The sequence below is a fragment of the Ornithodoros turicata genome, chromosome 5 (genome assembly GCF_037126465.1).
Source record: "Ornithodoros turicata isolate Travis chromosome 5, ASM3712646v1, whole genome shotgun sequence".
NCBI classification, from domain to species: Eukaryota; Metazoa; Arthropoda; class Arachnida; order Ixodida; family Argasidae; genus Ornithodoros; species Ornithodoros turicata.
The window spans coordinates 77,693,112-77,712,999 of record NC_088205.1 but is presented as its reverse complement, the minus strand read 5'-3'; positions in this window follow the sequence as shown (position 1 = coordinate 77,712,999).

Sequence of the window (19,888 nt, the reverse complement as noted above, 5' to 3'; positions counted from 1 at the left end):
GCCGAAGACCGAATGAGGTCGAAACAGCTGGTGTGACCACAAAGAGCTTCGGCCTCGTTTTGAATACGTTAGCGTTAGAAGGCTCATGTCAAAGCAGAAACGGCGGTGTCCATCTGCGGACACGGGAAAGAAACGAGAAGGAAGGAAGGCGCAGCTTCAACGAAAACAGCGGAAAACGATATGCGTTGGCATTAGAAGCGTCATGAAGAAGTAGTATAGAATGGAGTGCGAACCAAGTGCGAGCACCCGCCGAAGTAGGAAAGAAAACAGAATGCGATCGACGGCGACGGGCTGGTGAGAGTCAGCAGCAACGTAAGCAACGCCTGTCTGCGGACGCCACGGCTAAACGCCGAAAGCGCGCAAACGAGATCGAGGAAGAACGAAAGGCAGCGGCTTGGCACCACATGAGAGAAAACCCAGAGCGCTGCCTCTCAGACGAGTTCCACCGCTTGCAATCGTACAAGCTCGACACGGTCACGGCAGAAGCAAACCGGATTATGTCATGACAAGACTCATTCGAGCTAGTCGCAGTGAACGTGCTCTCGCTTAAGGAGTACTGGGCTGACTTAGCTAAGAACCCCTGCCTTCGAAACGCCTCCATCCTCTGCCTCTCAGAGACTGCGATAGATCCTGATGTGCCAATCCAAACCAAGGGCACCACTCAAGGCAAACGCCCTAGAAACGGAGAGTCAGGAGTTGCTACCTACGCTGAGGATGGCATAAGCGTTACAGCTCGAGAGATTCGCAGCAACGTTCACGGTGAGTCCTGTGCCGTACATCTTCCCACAGATCTCAACGTCGTTGCTGCGTACCTGCAGCCAGGGATCACACACAAGCAAGGGGCAACCGCTGTAAACGACATGGTGGCCTGCGTTATGCTTACTCAGGAATGGGTCGTCACGGTGGGAGACTTCAACCAAGACGATGTGAAAGACTTCCAGTGTGCATTAAATATGCGTTCTGTGTGCCTTGTCCGTTCTGCCGTTCCCAAAGGTTCCATCTCCAGGGACCGAGGAATGTGTGTGGACAATACCTACTAAAAGACTCATCTGGTGGACGAGGTGCTGAACATGGCATGCTACTTCACCGACCACTAGGCCCTTCTAGTATCTCATTAATGAACCCCCCCCCCCCCCCCCCTACACACACAAAAAAAAAAAAGTCGTAGACGGCATTTGAAAACCAGAAATGCTCCAGTGAACGGAAAGGAGGAATCAAAGGCTTATACCACTGTCACAGGGGCAGTCTTCGATGATCATTGAAACCAATGACCATTGAAAATGCGTGAAGTGTGACGTGTCAACTTCCCAAAGAGTATTGCATTCAATGTTCCCCGACAGGTTGACACGTTCCACACTAGGTGGCGCCACACGCATTTTCAATGACGATTGGTTTCAACGATCATTGAAGACTGCCCATGTGACAAAGGTATTAAGCTGACGCATTTCCAAAGGATCCACCAATGGATCTTCCTTTTTTCTTTCTTTATCTCATAGTGGCGTCCTATCTGGCATGCGAGGGAGCTGCACTTCTGGGCGCTCCGTGAGGACGAGGGAGTTACGTAATATTCACTGAATAGCGGTCTTCGAATATGGAAAGAGAAAATTAACCTAGTTCATACTGGTTAGGTAACACCGGTAAAATTGGTATCCACTTGATCGTCTTCTTTTTCCACAGTGACGTGAGTAGTACTTTTCCTTTGCAATCAAGTTGACATCATCGGACTTATGTTACATCCACGCATCCGATACGCCGTTCAGGTTAACCTGCACCGAGTGCACCTGTAATATCACTGATGCTCTTGGACGAACATGTAATAGGAATGCGAAGACGTGGGTGAAACATAGAAGGGAAAGAGGGTGAAAGAGAAGGGCATTACGTGACGGGAATGTGCAATGCGATCTGCGCCGTGCCGCTTACGCGAACACGTAGACAGTTTAGCTTATGTAAACAACGAGAATTGGCACAGGCAGGCATACGAACATGGACGACACAAACACATAAGCCTCCAACGCCCAAAAATAGAAACCTGCTTGCGTGGTGTAACGGTAGCATCCCTGACAGGTAAATCAGGAGTGTCTCTGTTCGAGTCCTGGCGTCATCACCTTTTTTTCCTGAGTTCGAATATAGCTCTCGAATTTACGAATTTACCATTCGAATGACAATTTAGCTGTCAATTCAGAAAGAAGGAAACAACTTTTTTTTTTTCCTTTTGAGAAATAAGTAGTGCGTAGAAGCGACATTCGTCGGTCTGTTGGTAGCATGCCCGTCTACCTGATCCTGGCTTGATCACGACCGAGACCAACTTAAATTAATCCGCAGACCGGCCTTCGTCGCTCTCTGCGCCAGGAAAACCGAATCATCATCATCATCATCACGACCATCATCACCATCATCACCATTATCATCATCATCAATCCACAGACCATTGTGGCGTCGCTCTTGATCACAGTTGTCTCGCGACGTAAAGCGCCGACGTAACGCCGACGTAAAGTAGCGCATGCGTTGTTGCCTCAGTTAGAACGGTAATGGTATAATCCGTGCCATCGATCAAACGATGGCCAAACGAATTCAGTGTTGTCCGGAATAAATTAAGAAGGTCACCATAAAAAAAAAGTGCTAGTTGTCCTCTCGAAAGAAGTCGTACTTCCTACAAGTTGGGGTGAGTTCACGATAATGCGTGTCCTTTGCCTTCCTCCTCAATTTTATGCCAGGGCATCGGTAAGCAACTTGTTATTAAACTGTTGGAAAGAGAGCTTCACAACAGAACACCGCACGGCACCAACCATCAATTTCAAACGTCAATTTTTTTCCTTTTTTTTTCAATAACATTTCGAATGACATCGTCCTGTCCCGTGACCCGTTGAAAGCAGGAGGTGGACGCTTCTCTTGGACACATTATGCAAAATGTCCAAAATAGGCAGATCCATCCCATTCTCAACGATGTGACTCGAAAGGATGTTTCCTAGGAGCGTGTGCTGCAGTGAAGTTGTTTTAACAGTGCGCTCAGAGCAACAAGGGGTATGATGACGCCAAACTTAACAACAACATAAATAAATTAAATTACAATTACAACAAAATAAATTAATGATGACGAAAGGAAATTCGCCACATAAGGTGTGGCCCACTAACACACATACAAACTTGCCAAGACATGCATGTGTCTTGTATTCTTGAGGGCAGGGTCATTTTATACAACGAAAGCAGAGTACAGAGCATAGTGGGCAGCTCAGAGTGCAACCGCAATCTATCAGGTTACTGCCAGACGAAGACCAAGTTCCCGTGAGTGAGCTGCATGAGAATCAAACAACGGGTATTAATCGCGCTCGGATCAAGCTGCGACGCGTATTTGTCAAATGACGTTTCAGCTTCTTCCGCGTGCACAATGGCACGCTCCAATGAATCCATCTGTGTAATGATCCCTCTTGGACGATTTACCGCCTTTCTAGTCACTGTAATTGGAGTGACTTCGGGGTGTGTGACTCGTCTTTAACGTACCTACGAAATAATCTAAGAAGCGCGTGAAAAAAAAAAAAAGAAAAGAAAGAACAGGGAAACGTAAGCTGCATCTTCGATTCGCTTCCATTTCTTCTCTTTCCAAAGTCTCATAATTTTTTGGCGAGAAACAGAAATCGCGATCACAATTCTCATTTCTTGCCTCATGGTGTGATTTACGAGCACAACGAAATAAAAATGGAGACGGGATTTACGGCTTGTAAAAGCGGAAATGAGGCTTTCGCAAAAAGTGTATTGAACAATGTCCTGGCTGAAACCTGTTTAGTGTCTCTTTACTACTGCCTTGACAGGTTGCGCCGCGTGCCTTGGTCTGGTTCCTGCGTGAGATTGGCGCTGACGATGACTTTTGACTTTTATGCCTCTGTTTGTGTTGTTTCTTCCTCTGATTTTTTGTGACTGTTCTGACTCTGCGTGACTCTGTGAGCGTCTGCACTCCAAGTGTCTATGTACGTTCATGTGTAACAAAGATTGTTAAGAGCATCAACTGTTTACTATATACACATTAAAAACAAGACTTTCGTGCAGTAGGCTGCACTTCTTCAGGTTTGAGTACCAGTTACAAGTGGTGACATCAAAAAACAAGTCAAATGGTACGAGATAAAAGGGTGAGGGTGAAGAGAAACACAAACACAATACAAATATAAACAAAAATAAACAAAAGCAAAACGCAATCAATAGGAGGTGGCTGGACAAGGTCAGACAGACATACAGACATACATGTATGTCTGTTTGACCTTGTCCAGCCACCTCTTATTGATTGCGTTTTGCTTTCGTTTATTTTTGTTTATATTGGTATTGCGTTTGTGTTTCTCTTCGCCCTCACCCTTTTATCTTGTACCATTTGACTTGTTTTTTGATATATGCTTCACCACATGTAACAGGTCCTCAAACCTGAAGAAGTGCAGCCTACTGCACGAAAGTCTTTTTTTAATGTGTATATAGTAAACAGTTGATGCTCTTAACCGTCTTTGTTATTTTTGATTCTGCATCGCCGGAAACTCGTACATTGTTTTTCTTGGCGTTCTACGTTCATGTGCTCAGAGTGGTTCACATAGTATGGAGTACCCGGCTTCCACGTTAGTGGTGCCTGGTGCCAATTTTTCCATGTTTTTCTTCTTTTTACTGACTCACTCACTGCCTTAACATGCACTGTACGAAACCTAGGTGCAGCTTGGGGAAGTAATTATACAGCTGGTAGTCCTCTAGATTGCGCTTACTCCCCATTGTAGTCCACTGACACTGAAATTTACTCCCCAACACTCGCAACTAGTCTCCAAATTTAGATAAACTTCCGTGTATTTAGTCCCGAAAGGGAGTAATGGTTGTGGCAATGAATCTAGTCCCCCAAAGACCCTAAAAATCGTTCCCTGTAATGATTACACTGCCGTTATGGGAATGCCGTGAAATATTTCCACAGTGTTCCGTCTTCAGACTTCGGTTGCCCTTGGTCACGTAGTCACGCCTTCGAGGAGCATCATGGGATGTGCAGTCCCAGCGCGTCTCAGCGGTCCGTTTATCACTCGGCAGTGTCACATGTCTCCATCCCTTCTTTCTGAGGCCTAATTAGTTTATGTGACGCAACTGGATGGTTACGTCCTCCGGGGGTTGGGAGGGGGGGGGGTGTACGTTAGGGATACCAGATATTAATTACGTTGGTACATTTTCTTCCTCTGATGGTCAGGCCCACACACATGTACAAAAATGAGTAGGGTAGAGGAAGAATATCTCGCGGCCTTGGTAGGAAATTGGGACCATTCTCTGGTATGAATGGCGGGTTTCATCGAACCGTGTTTGGGGTCGATGGTGATCGATGGTCCTTTACGGTCTCTGACCTGACATCCGTGACTGACGTCCATGCTACGAAGAGTAGGGTTTGAGTGTTTTCTTATAATTTACGAAGCCAGATACGGAAGTCAAGAGGCTGAACGGAAGCCCAATGAGATGCTGCAAAAACACTGAGCGTGGTGTACCCAGAGCTCGGCAAAATGACTCGCGCTATCATTACGATCGATTACGACGATTACGATCACCCGATTGTGTGAGCCACGCGTGTTTTCACACCGCGAGGCAGCAGCTCCTCTGCAATAATCTGCCGTCACGTTGACGTGGCAGCGCGAAGGACCGCGATTATTGTGATCTCACTCACTCTTCACTCGGATATAGTGAGTCCGCTTAGTGCACTCACGCTAACGGGAACCACTCTGTGTGGCTCCGAATAAAATCGTTCGCCTCAACGCCACTTTATCGCGTGTGTCTGCGATCATCTTGTCGCTACGACGTAGCTGACTGCAGCTGCGGCAGTCTGACGTTGATGTTCAAATTGTTGCTGCAGACTCGTACTTGCTTTCTGGACCATTTTTGTATTAGTGTATATTTATTTCGATTTTTCCCTGCCAGAGGCAAGGGAACATGTTTTAAAGCTAACTAATAGGGTACCTGTGTGTCTATGCTGCAATCGCGCCGCCATTTATTCGCACGTTTGCAAACCTTTTATCCAATATGTATGTAGGTAATTTTGTGCAGGCACGCGTGCGTATGCATATTGATTTTATCAAACTTTAACCTGTTCATGTCGCCTGTGTGTTTAGTTTTGTTGATTAGTTGCCACAGTAATTTTTTTTTCCGCAACAAAACCTTACTTCACCGCGTGATTTGTGGCCATTATCCTTGTGAGAATGAGCCCAATATCCAGGGACCCAATATCTCGAATCTATAGCTTCAATGTTTGGCGGCGCTGGCGTCACAGGCTTCAGCTATCTCATTGACGACGCGAAGCACCGCCGTATCGCTGGTGTTGACCCCTGATTCCCGTAACTTATGAGGATCCACTTGCACAGTTAGTTCAGGAAACGGGAAATTCGACGCCATTCGGTTCACCACGACACCAACACGACAAAGCAAAAAAAAAAAAAAAAACAACCAGGTGGCAAAACAACTTCACAGCTTCCGCGACGTCACGGATAGAACCGCCTCTTGATTGGCCATTACAGACGAGCGATAGAAATGAGCGCTGAAAAAATTGACAGCAGATCAACTGTGACAAGCGCTTTTTTCAAGCGGTTCATATTTTCATATTCACTCTGAAAAAAAAAAAAGGAGTAACTGGGGAATAGCTTCTCACTTTTACTCCCCCTTCTCTATAAGTTACTCCATTTAATTTCTGTTACTCCCGACATTCGAAATTTACTCCGTCGCCCAGAATTCCTACTCCTTCCTCTTACTCCATTTTGCTGTTTTACTCCCCACACTTAGAGCTTACTCCTTTGCTTAGAATTCTGACTCCCCCTTTTTAAGTTGGCTACTCCATTTTGTGCTTTTTACCCTCCCCACTTGGAAGTCACTCCCATGCACTATATCCCCACTCCCCTGTACGCCGACTCTAAACTGCAATGGATGTCACGGTTACACCCCACAAATGGAGTAGCATGTTACTCCCCTTAGGGGTGTAACTTTTACTCCAAAAGCGAGTGTTCCTTGGGACAAGCCATTTACTCCTTTAAGGGAGCCGTGACGCCAGCCATTTTTTTCAGACTCCGACCGTCTCCGAGAACACTGTTGTAATGTCAAAAAGAAGAATATGTTCTCGGAGTTGGCCGTTCGTCTTAAAGGATGCAGTGGGTGTGCCCCGTTGTTTCTTGATACCAGAGTACTTGCGGTTGAAAAGGATAAAAGACAGAGGTTACTGAGAGAGTCTGTCGAGATAGCCACACGTGGCAATGTGGTTAGTAATCCTTCGTTTTGTCTTCTCGCCCCCTCTACGTCGCTTCTTGGATATATGGTTGGGTCTGTGTAATAAACCTTTTATGGAGTCTGAGAATTTGTCGTTCGTACTTCCTGTTCCGTGTCTCTCGGTCCCCTACCATGAGTCTTTACCAGCTTGCCTGCATCATCTCCTTCCTTCCCATAGGGATATATACTGCAGAGCGTGGAGATGTTCGACCATGTCAGACCAAGGTCAGAGGATGGCTGTCAATGCGAATGGTGCAGCAGCGATCGATTGCGGGCGTCACTGCCTGTCATCCTATGACACGGTGAATGTGTGATGTGTCCTGTGTGTGCCCCCGGTGATTCCGCCACTTTACTCTAACTTGGGCGCAGCTCTTGAACTTTTGACCTACATGTTGAACTCCATTATCATCTCTGTTCGTCCCTGGACATCATCCTTTTGCGTTTTCATCATCTCATCATCGGATTGAACTTTCTGTATTAAGTGTACTGGGGTAGCCAGTTTGACTTCGTCGAAGCTCACATCCCCATTTTTTTCTTTATTCACATCACATCACATCGCAGGCGTCACTGAAGCGCTACTGAACTGTAAAGATGGCAGTCGACACCTTAGATACCTTAAATCAGGCGCATTCTTCGATTTTGATTCCTCTGCGTGTCATACCGAAATTCGTAGCGGATAGAAAGCGAATCACATTGCTGACTGATGAAGACATCACGCAAGGGTCAACTGAGAAGTTCCCCTAGATCCAAGGGACTTTGCCAAGTTGACCGCCGAGAACGCGTTCTCATATGACTTTCTGCCACTAGTTCCAGACGCCCTTTCTCCATTGTTCTGCGCTTCGACACAGTCGCTTCGCAGTGCTTGCGAAGAATCCACAAAAAAGCATGATTTTCCGACGCATTTTATTTTATTTTTTTCTTTTAGCCAACCGAACTATGGTTTCGCAAGCCACACAGTTTCGATTTGCAGTCATCTTGCAGTCTGGAAAGAGAATGGTAAAGGTCAGTCCGAACCAAACTAAAAAAAAAGAATACAAATAAAACGTCATACTGCTGCATGCGTGATTGAATGCAAATGAAGGTCTCGGTGCTTCGCCAGATCTACGCTTGAATTTGGGAGGAGATATTTCTGAGGTAAATCAGGTAACGCCAGTCTGACAACAAAACCATAAAGAATCCCCCAAACCACATTCTCTTTCCCGACTCTGCTTCAAAAACACGCATTGAGATGTTTGCCACGTCCTGCGCAATTCATGTTCCGTACTGCCCTTCTCTCGGTGAAACAGGATTTTGCTACATTGTAGGTTTTAATATATGCAGGTTTAAAATATAATATATAGGTGTAAAAATATGCATGACTGCATCAGCATTCGTGCATATTCGTTGTGGGCGCCGTCAACCCAAGTCGGAAGATACAAAGAGAGGAAGCAGGAATATGTTTTAAAGTATCTGGGGTGTTGGAAACGGGAAATGTCGAGGGAGATTCTTCAACCGAGAATGTGAATGTGAACTCGGGCTAATGTCTCGCGGTCTAAGTCTGAAAACTCACCGAGTCAAAGCAACTGTGTGGGCGAGTTGGTACATACTGACACAAAAAACAGCGCAGAGACAGGACGTGAGTAGACAAACCAAGCTCTGACTAACAACTGCGGTTTATTGGGACGGAATGAAAACATCGTCTTAGTGGTTGACATACGAGATCTCGTGGGAAAGGAGGTTAATAGAAGGCATGCTCACGCTATTATCACCTCTATTCTGAATTTGAATAGCTTCGAAGATTTCCCTGGCCCTTTTATCTCGATGTCGTCATAACACACGTGTGCCTTCAAGCAGAGGAAGGCATCCGCAATCACGGCAATGAATGGCTAGGTTGGTCCCCGTGTGTGTAGCTAGTGACCTGGCGTGTTCCCGGTGTCTGTCATTAACACATCGTCCTGTTTGTCCACTCACGTCCTGTCTCTGTGCTGTTTTTTTGTGTCAGTGTAGAAACTCCTCATTGCATCATAATTCATAATTTAATAGTTGTTGTTATTCATATAGGTCTTGATACGCAGTAGCACGCAAATTCTTAAACAATGAAGTAACTCGGGAAGGAGTAAGAGCCTCGAGTCCCCTAGCTTGCAGTTACTCCCCATTTTAGTGCCCTGACCCTGAAATTTACTCCCCAGCGCTACAGATAGCTCCAACACTTCCCATAAGCTTCCGCGCATTTAGTGCCAAAAGGGAGCAATGGTTGTGGCTTTCTAAACGCACTAAAAGTAACGAACATTGAAAGTGGACCAAAGCGAAGATCAAATCTTCAGGACGGATGTCGGCACAGTTGCCCCTGAAGTCAACCCAGGACGACCACTAACATCATCTGCCTTCCCGCTGTCATCTATCAATCTGTCCTCGTCTGAAGAATGTTCATAGCCACGGTTGCTTTGCGGTGTTTGCACAGAATGAAAAAGCTTTCGTTCAATGTTAAACGTTTGAACAGCGCGTAGAACAACAACAGATATATTCTGATGATGAAGTGGGGTGGTCTTCCACTCAAGGAGTGGAACGCTACCACAGCGCGTAGAAGGGTTGCTTTAACATAATTAAATTTCCTTTTCGTCGCGTGCGCGAACAGCATACCGGTGACCACTCGCGCGTCCGCCATTCTATCTCTTAATTGCATATTTACTTTATGGCGACGTGAAAAGTCAGTTATTTAAAGCGAGCTAAAATATTGAGACAGTGACCCACTAATTACGCCTCATGAGAATCCGACGGTGAAATTGAAACCCTGTCGGCCGTAGTATTGCAAGCATTCGCAGGAAGCACATTTCACTGGCGTAATTTTATTTTGACGGCTTCTCCGTGTTCGCACTCTGCGGGGGGGAGGGGCTGAAGAGTTCTGTGACTTGGCTGTCGTCTAATGGTTAGCTTGTGGCAGCAAGGCCTGAGTCGTTAGGACATTCTTGCAGTGAAAGATTATACCCTCGAAGACAGATTGCGATAGCGGTCAAAAAGTGTGTCACGAAGCAGGCAGTGGAATGTGTTCGAGATTCTCTGCGTAGACATTTTGCAATTGTATGCGATATAACGAAGGCGTAGTGTTGAAAGACGAGATTAATTGTATCCCTTCCCCCCGATCAGCTTCCATTGGTAACCTTAACGATACACTGTTAAAGAGGCACCAAAGTGCAAAAAATTCTGTTCGCGGAACGAAAAATAGAGTTATCTTGACAGAAATTCAAAAGGAATGCTCGTGATTTACACGCGAACGAAACTGAAATTTGCGCGCTTCGCCTTCCCAGTAGTCGTGACGATGCAGACATGGTGTCAATAGCATCGAAGGGAAAAAGAAAATTTTGCGTCCTGTGGCGCCGTCTAGATTCACTAAATAACGTTACAGAATATCGCATGACTCTAGTGCGGTCCAAGCAGTCTCTCCTTGTATTGTTGACTCTACGAGATGAGCCACGGACGACGCGACGCGACGGACGACGGCGGACGGCAGCGACCAACCAATCAAAGCGAAGAACGAGACGAGGGTCCGTAGCGCATGAAAACAAACGATTGCCTCGGTGCTCGCTAGTCTCGCTTCTCTCGCCCTCTCCATAGTACGGCGAACCTCGGTGTGGACACCGTTCTCCGTTCGCAGCTACCCGCTCCGGCCGCGCACGCTCGGCGGTCGCGGCGTTCCTTTTCTCAAGATCGCGCTCTCATTGGTCCTCAGGGAGTGACGTTTTCTAGTTTTTCCAGAAAGGGAATTCGTGGATACTCTCAACATCCGTCGTCTGCTATTGTCACGTATCCCATCGAATGACAGGCAAACTACACCACAGTTTGTCGTGGGATTCGTGGGATTTTCGATACCGTGGTCAGTTGTCCACGCGGAATGAAATGATACTGTAGTTTCAAAATCCACTCAAACAGACGCGACGTTCCACAATATTATTCGCTAGCTCGCAAAATAATTGTCACACCAGTGAATGGCGTTGCTAAGACACCGGGCTCCATGTTGTAATAGCAAGCCGCATGTGGTGACCATAAAGAGGCGAGGACAACTCCTGTTTGTTCATTGGATCATTTGGATCATCCGTTTGTTGAACGTATTCTAGCACGCCTAGCTGTCCTAGGCAGTCTCATAGAAATCATCTGTCAGGAGAATGGAAGATCGGGTTATCCAATATGTTTTGAATAGCGATGCTTTTAGCAGGGGATGCGTTGTGATATACACGAAAATAAATAAAAGAAATAAAGCAGGCCTGCTATTCACTCGGATGCTGAATGTGTTATGTATGCATGTGGATGACTACGATCTCGTTGCTACGCACTTTTGCCTTCAGACGGATGAAAGTCAGTATAGAATGTCATTCGTTTACGAATGGTGCAGTACAGCGTAGGGAGGACAAAATGAAGCAATACAAATGTTCCCCGTCTTTTGTTGAGCAACCTTCCAACTTCGGCGAACTGCACGTTTGGGAGTAAGGTAGGGTTGGGTTTTGTAATATCTGGCTCAAAAGACTTTCTTGAGCGCTTCTCTTTTCTTTTGTTCAGAGTTCTCCTATTCCGCGTGTTCATTCTGTTGCAGCTATCTATAAAAAAATAAAAAATAAAACAGAATAGAACATCCACTTTTCATGTAGGGAGATGGATTCAGCTAAAGAGGTTCCCTCTCTGCCAGACTATAGACGAAACAGAAAACATGCAAGGTAGGAGTAAAGAGAACAACTTTGTGATACGTGTACCATTTTTAATTCAAAAAATAAGTAAAGTTGCAGAGTAAGGAGGAGTAAGCTACGAACTCAAGTGGCTTTCTTCTCCACGCTGGTCCCATGAAGTTTCCGTTTATCTTTTATTTTTTCCGCGACGAAACGAAGCCGTTAGAGCGTCGAGAGAGTAGCACGATAACGTTTCCAAAAACATGATAAACCAGTCGCCTGATTCCTTGGGAGTTGCTGACGTCACGTTGCTGATATATCTGGTTGACTGACGGGGATACGGAGTCTGAATTGGAGGGCGCTTACGATTGGGGAGTTTTAGGGAACCGTGAGCACCCCCCGGTTCCGACTCCGTAACGCTATCAGCCAATCAGCTATCAGCGTAGCAATAGCTAAGCTAATAGCTAAGCATCCCTATTCTCTAGAACACCCTAGCATTTCGAACTGTGCAGTCCTATTAAGGAGGGGGTACACAAAGACGAGCACGGCCGAGGAGGCACAGCCAACCGCTATCGTGCATCAGTGATTCAATCAAACCCTCTGCTGTCTTCTCACGTGGAACATATCAACTGGCAGCTACCCAGCATTCAGAGCTATGTACACTCTTGCCATGAACAGCCTTGAACTGCTATGTACACTCTTTGAAGTCCTCACGTTGGACTTGGAACGTATCATTTAGGGGCTAGTTCAGCGTAAAATTGATATACCCTGCCCAGAACCGAGCTACTATGTTGCTCCCACACGCATCCGAAATTCATGAGCTCCGGTGCGGCTTCACTACTTAAATATTCCACTCTTTCATAACTGCCTCCGTGTAGCGCTACCGCAAGTTTAACACGGAAGACTTTTACGACCTCTAAGGCTCAGAGATCGAGCGGTAATTAACGTTGCGGAAAAGTAGTCTCCTCCAGTGTGGTGACCGTGCATTGGAGAATGATGGCGGAACGAGCGGACGGCTAATTAGAGCACGCACGCTCGCACGCACGTAATGGCGCAGAAACCAGTTTGCGTCACCGTGCAACTCTAGCACGTGATCCTTGTTCAACTCTTCCGAACAGGAGAATTTGCCTTTTTTCCGAATTGTTCTGAAGTGGTCTCGACAACTCTAACCCTGAGTTATAGTCCAATTGCCGGGGGGGGGGGGGGTATATGTTTATTCACACAAAGGAGATGTCAGCCAGGCAAGTGCCGGCTTGCTACTCCTTAAAAATTGCCGGGAGTAGACATCTTTACTAGTTTCAACCGCACCGGCTTTCAACAAACATAACAAATGATCTGATAAAGATAACAAATCTGATGATGGGTCCCGAATGGGACCCGAAACGTTAACTGTATTTTGTTATGTTTGTTGAAAGCCGGTGCGGTTGAAACTAGTAAAGGACCCTGAGTTATAACGCTAAAGGGTTCTAACCCTGTATGAATAAAAGTTAAGTTATATTTTATAGGCTCCATTCAGTGTAGGGACGTTAACGTAAAGTCTCTCACGACGAGGGTTAGACACACGACATGTCTCTACTTGTCGGTGTGTTTGGTTAGTCTTTATCAAACGACGAGCTACATGAATCGCAGAGAATCGCATATATGCTGGTGAGTCGCGTATATTGCAGAGCCTGAGTGAACAATTAAGGAAATGAGAATAAACCTTTATGTAAACCGCCGTAATGCTGGCAAGTTGGTAAGATCCATGATGAGAAAAGCTCAGCTTGGCGGAACAGAGAGGGAGACTGAAAGACGGTACAGAGAGATCTCGCCGTCTCTCTGTCGTCAGCTTGTTTGTCGCTCAACCTAAAGCTTTCCTTATCCATTGAGCCATGTAGGGTTGGAGCATGGCCATGGCAATATAGTAAACATGTAGCTCTGATTGATTGATTTACAAAAGAAAAAAAAAAGAAGATGGTAGTCTCGAGCCACTCGGGACTGGCTACTCCATGGCATGGCATGTAGCTCTCATGGTGGTTGAGCTGCTCTGTTGTGCTGTCTGCGTTTTTGCCCCTCTCAGGTACTTCCGCTTACTACGTGATACGGGCCTCCTGGGCTCCCTGTGAGCCCGAGTGTGTTTTTCATTTTTTAGTTGTTTATTTCTTTATTTACCTTTTTGTCATTCCTTTTTCTTTCTTGTTTATATTTTCCTTTTTACCCTTTTTTGTTTAGGGAATAGCAAGCCGGCATGCTGCATGGCTGACCTTTCCCCTTTCTTTTTTCTTTCTCTTTTTTTTCAGCCAGTAAATTACCCCCCCACACACACACACACACTCCGCTCAGGTTTGCAGTTACGAAGTTTCATCCACCTGCGTCTGCGCAATTTATTTAGCTCTCATGTGGAAGTGCTGTGAGACAGTTCCTCGGGGAAGCCCGGGATCGTTCCCGATGATGCTTCTGCGTTAATGTAGCTCCCATCATTACACGTGTACGGAACACACTTTCTTGTCTGACATTACGCACTACGTTGAACCACGGGATACTCTGCCCGGGAACCACGGGATACTCCGCGATCGTGTGGGTTGACGGCTTCGATTTTGCGCAGGGGCTTGTATCGTTTACTTGCTATACGCTCTGCAAGTAGGTCACGCTTCCGCGCAGCTCCTCAGTTCCCCCTTTCTCTCAGCCTCTGACGTAATCTGACGCGGCACATGATTGGCCGCTCCCCCCCCCCCCGACCACCACCCACCACCACGACAACAACAAACTGGACGCGGAGAGCCCACGTGGGTCGGTTCACTTGGGAAGGAAGCAACGAAGTAACCGCAACCACAACATCGAGCATGTTGGTTACTCTGCGCCGACGGGTGGGTGGAGCAACGCTGCCCACGTGATTTCTCCGCCCATTTTCCCCTCTCCTGCGTAGAAGTTGAACTTGCACAGAGTATATGACAGAATAAATGGAGATAAGCGATATTTACGCTATTTTTAAAGTTTAATACGAAAATAACATATCCCGCGAGCTATGTGAACGTCTGCTACGTATGCGGTTTGATGTTGGCATAGCGGCACAATCTGATGCCGACCTCGCCTAAAGCGAGTGGAGGGGGCTAGACCCCCGCACTCGCCCGTCCACGGTCTCGATTCCTTTCTCTCTAACCCGGCCATCATTCGTTGAACTCCTTAGCAGTGGAACGGCCTTTACTGCTCATTAACAAACAGAAAAGGGAAGAAAGAGAAGCACAGGTTGTTAGTACGAACACGATCTCCGTCCGTCAACGAATGGAAAAAGAGATGGAGAAAGTGATGAGAATGTGACGCAGCACATATATCCCGCAAGTCAGTTCCCTGCTCATTAATAAGCCAGTAATTAGTGGAACGGCCTCCCCTCTTATTGAGCTCTGGAGATGCTGCGTATTCAAAATGTCGAGGGGAATCTCTGATCGATGCAGAAAAAGAGAAACAACGGTATCGAATAAGTTAACATTATCTTGAGCTTGAGAGACACGAAGTACGCGAAGAACAGAATTGTTAATGAGATATTTATTTCAGCATCTCCATATCATAGTCATCATGTATCTCTCTCTCTCTTTTTTATTCCAGCAAGTGGCGTGTGCGGGAAGGGGAAAGGGACCTTTGAGCGCAAGCCACGAAGCGTCCTTGAGAGCTGAGTCCACTCGGACCTAATGAGGTCCATACTGCTGTCCCATGGTGGGCATTTCGAAAGCCAATCTACACAAGCTTGCTCGCACTGTACTTTTATGTACAGAGCTACGTTATTAATATTACCAGTTGGTTACCTCGTACTGTGTAAAATGACGAGATTAAATTAGATGATATTAGGATGAAGAGAGAGAACGCAGTGATCACGTTGCCCAACGTCGTGGCCGAGTGGGTTTTAGGCGTCTCGCTCCTTCTTCGTAGCCAAGGTCGTGCTGTAGACTGAGAGGTGGTGGGTTCGAATCCTATACCACCGACTGTGCTGTCTCATGTTTTCCCCGGGTTTTCCGAAGACTTTCCAGACGAATGTCGGCTTCAGTTCCCCCTGAAGTCGGCCCAGGACGCATACTAAACCTCCTGTCCCCCACTACTTCCTGCTGTCCTCTCTCCATCTGTCCACATCCGTACGCCGCTGATAGCCACAGTTGCTTCGCGGCGCTAACACACAAAAAAAATTCAGTGGCGATTTTGCGGTAAATGCGAGAGAAATGAGTTAGCATTAAGCGACTTTTCCGGTCTATACCTGACTTCCGGTATGCACTTCCGGTCCAACTCGACTTCCGGATGTCCACTTCCTGTCTAACCTCAGTTCCGGTTGTCCACCCCTCCGGTCTATACTTGACACTTCCAATTGAGTTCGACACTTTCAATTACTATACGTAAGCCCATTTAATTAACCTCTAATTAGCCTCAGTTACTTTCATTGCCCTTTAAATACCGAAAGTAACCGCAGGTTACCTGAGGTAATCTTGAATTTGATTTAATTCCCTTTAATTACCTTTACTATCTTTAATTACTCTCAATTTCCCTTTAATTGACGTTAATTACCTTTAATTAATATAAGCTTTCTCTTAATAGCATATATCTTACATTCATTACCTTTAAACTCAACTTTCTTGCTTTAATTACCTTTAATTACCCCTAATTAGTCCTACCTCTTACTCTTAATTACCTTCAACTACTACAATTTCATATCATTTACCTTCATTTACATTTACCCTCTTCTCTCCCATTTACATCTCCACTTATACCTCGGCTTCGGTGAGGCTTCACCATCACTCTCACGCACGCACGCACGCATGCACGCGCGCGCACACACACACACAGCTTTTTTACACTTTGACACTCCTAATGCTAGCGCATTAAAGTGATCTCGTTGTAAGACGGGAGTAATTCCTGCTGTGAGCATTAGTCTTAGGTTTCCTTATTTGAGAACAACCCTGCCATGTATTCCCTTCCAGCATGTTCAATTAATCTTTACCTTCCTTCCACAATTATCACTGGTGATAAATATTCCTCGTCCACTGAAAGCGCTATGCGTATAGGGGTTCTAAAAGGTAGTGTGGATTGAGGAATATCCTGCCTCTCGCCCAGCCTTGCTCACCAGCAGTCACCAAAAGGAATGTAAGCATGGTGAAGCCACAAGAAAATTCCAGGCACACTTGTGTTTTAAAAATCAGCAGCACTTCACTTCCTAAGAGCATATATCTCCACGCACACATGCTGCATGGTTCCCGAGTGCAGCAAAAGCGTGCGTTCTGTTTTGCTTCTCGTCTTGTTTATGCTTTACGAGAACCGTGCAAGTGAGATCTGTGTGCATATTCTATGCAGACGTGGGACTGGAGAGCGTCCAGCTTGGTACATGTGCATCATTTTTCTGACTACTACGATTGCGGCGAATTTTTTCAAGAGCGGAATAGAAACTACAAAATCGTAAATGACCTAGGTTCCCATATTGTTTGTTTGTTTGAAAGGAAAAAAAAGAGAGGAGAAATTGAACTCCTCTCACCCCTTGTTCTGCTACTCCTAACATAAATTCTCACCCCCCCTGGCTAACCTTTCCTTCCTTTTCTTCTTAGTAAACATATCCCACCCCGCCCACCCAAAAAAAAAAAGAAGCTTCACATGTGCTCTACTCGCAAGTTCGCTATTCACTATTCACATGTTCACTAGAAGTCCACTATTCACAATTATCTCAAGATCATGCACAGAGAATCCGAGAAGGTTGTATCCATCCCACAGCTCTGAACAAATTTCACAAGTGCCGCCAAGGCAGCATCCCTCGTATTCGGTGCCCAAAGTCCCAACACCATCGCTATATCGAAGACCCTGCTGTCTAGTCGAGCAAGTGTGATTATCCACGAACGACTGGCCTGCATAGAAAGATTAGGTGCTACTGTTTACTGTTCTACATGTTACCGTGCTCAGTTCCTGTTCAGCCCGTGTTCTCAATATCTGCTTCCTGGATCTTCTAATCTTCCTTCTATCAATGTGTTTCGTCTTGGTTTCTACTCCATCTGATTTATCTATCCCGTTGTCGCAGCGTTTTGGAAAGAGAAAATGATGAGCGTCTTCTCAAACGGCTTGTGTCCAGACTGTCTTCAACCATTCACAGAACGGGTCGACGATATAACGCTCCTCTCACATTCAGTCCCGCAATGACAAAAAAAAAAAAAAAAAAAGTCTAGCCAACTTCCGTCCAATTTGATCGCAAGAACTAAATAAGGACAACACATGCAGCACTTTTGTGTAACATTTCGCGACTTGTGATTTGTATTTCGCTTTTCCGTGCTTCAATTCTGGATTTACGCCACTTTAGTTTTCGTTATATTCGCAGTGTAGTGCACGACGTTTGCACTTTAGGATGTTCGGCGTATGTGAGGTTTATCTCTGACGGATTATTCAGTTCCAATACCACGTTACGCGTGACTTTGTTCTCGATAAGCATGGTCTGATCTCGTCACAAGAGAAAGAGAGAGAGAAAGCCTACATATCTTTAGGCATTGAATATTGATTTATTGATTGATTGAAGGACGTTTCATTGTGGAGCTATCCGCCTACTGATATGGCTACCTGTTGCTCGAATATTGCTCGAATTCGACTGCTAAGGGGATTCTGGTGTGCGATCTCGCACAGAAAAAATAAGAATAAATGACAAACAGACAGACAGAAACAATCGCCTTGAATGGAAACCTTGTAATGAAATCCTTTTACCATTCGATTTCAAGCACGCATATGCAGGAAAGCTTCTCTATGCTTGACTGTTGTAGACATAAAAGAAAGACAACCCAAGAAGACGGTCTTTCACAAGAGCAGCCACGAAGCTTCATTTTGTAGGTAGGCAGGCTTCAGCTACCGCGCGTTAAGGCAATTCCTATGGTTGCCTTAGGTGCAAATACCATAGGAAAGGAGCACGATTCGCGCGGTCTAAATGTGGAACAATAGGCTGAGGACGGGATCACTAGAACGCATTGCCGAGCATGGAAAGTCAGTGCCAGAGATCTCAGCGCATTTGTCGTGCGCGTTTGTTTAAAAACCGAGCAGATGTACACGAAACTGGAATCTAAAATTCAAATGAAGTAGCAGCCAAAAGCAGGATCTGCGTTCGAGACGCCTGGAAAGCTATCATCCTGATGCATGAAATAAGAGAAGTGCCCAGAATACCTGGGAAAGACAGCTTTGCAACGCATTACACATGCGCAGAACAGCTTTTGAGGCACCTGAAGCAGGTTTCTGTTTCTTTCTTTTTTTGCGGTGACTTTTTCTTTGTGTTTCAGTTGGACTTAATGAAAAATCTGTGTGTGCGGAATTGCGCTGCTACCCATGGCGTAACACAACAACAGGTTTATTGGCATCTAAGGCGGGTAGCGCTTTGGATGGGAACATGATACGTTCTATATGCGAAATTGTTCTCTGTGACGCTTCGATTCGTGACAAAGGCAACGACACTGAAATAGGATCGGCTAAAAGCCGTCATAGGCAAGCTGCAAAAATAAGAAAGCGATGCTAGAGAAAAAAAAATAAATAAAGAAAATCCGGCATACAAGATGCTGCTTTTAAGGCTTTGCTCACCGGCTTTACTTCAAAGGTGCTTTAAAGGTGCACTCGAATAAGTGGTAGTGTTTTGATGCCGACCTTTGAGAACCTACGTTCTATGCTTTCACTACGTACATGGAGTAGCGTCCGTTGTAAGTGCACTGACAAGGAGTGTCGTGTCTGGCTTTTATTAATAGCAAGACGTTTCATCATGGGTATAGCCTGTTTTCTTGTGGACGACGCGTCGTCTAGCCGGGGGAACACGTTGAAAACTGTCTACCGCCCAAGCCAGAGAGAAGCAAAGCACAAGGGGTGAGGGGAGGTGAGGGGAGATTCGAGCGGACTGCATGCCTAGATTGGCGGCACGTTGCTCGGGGAAGGGATGAAATGGGGTGGGGGTAGGGGGTAGGGGAAGGCTCGCACGTCTGGTTCTACAGTTTCCTGCAGTACAACCGACCCTGAGGGTCCACTGCTCTCAATGTTAAATCTGGAGC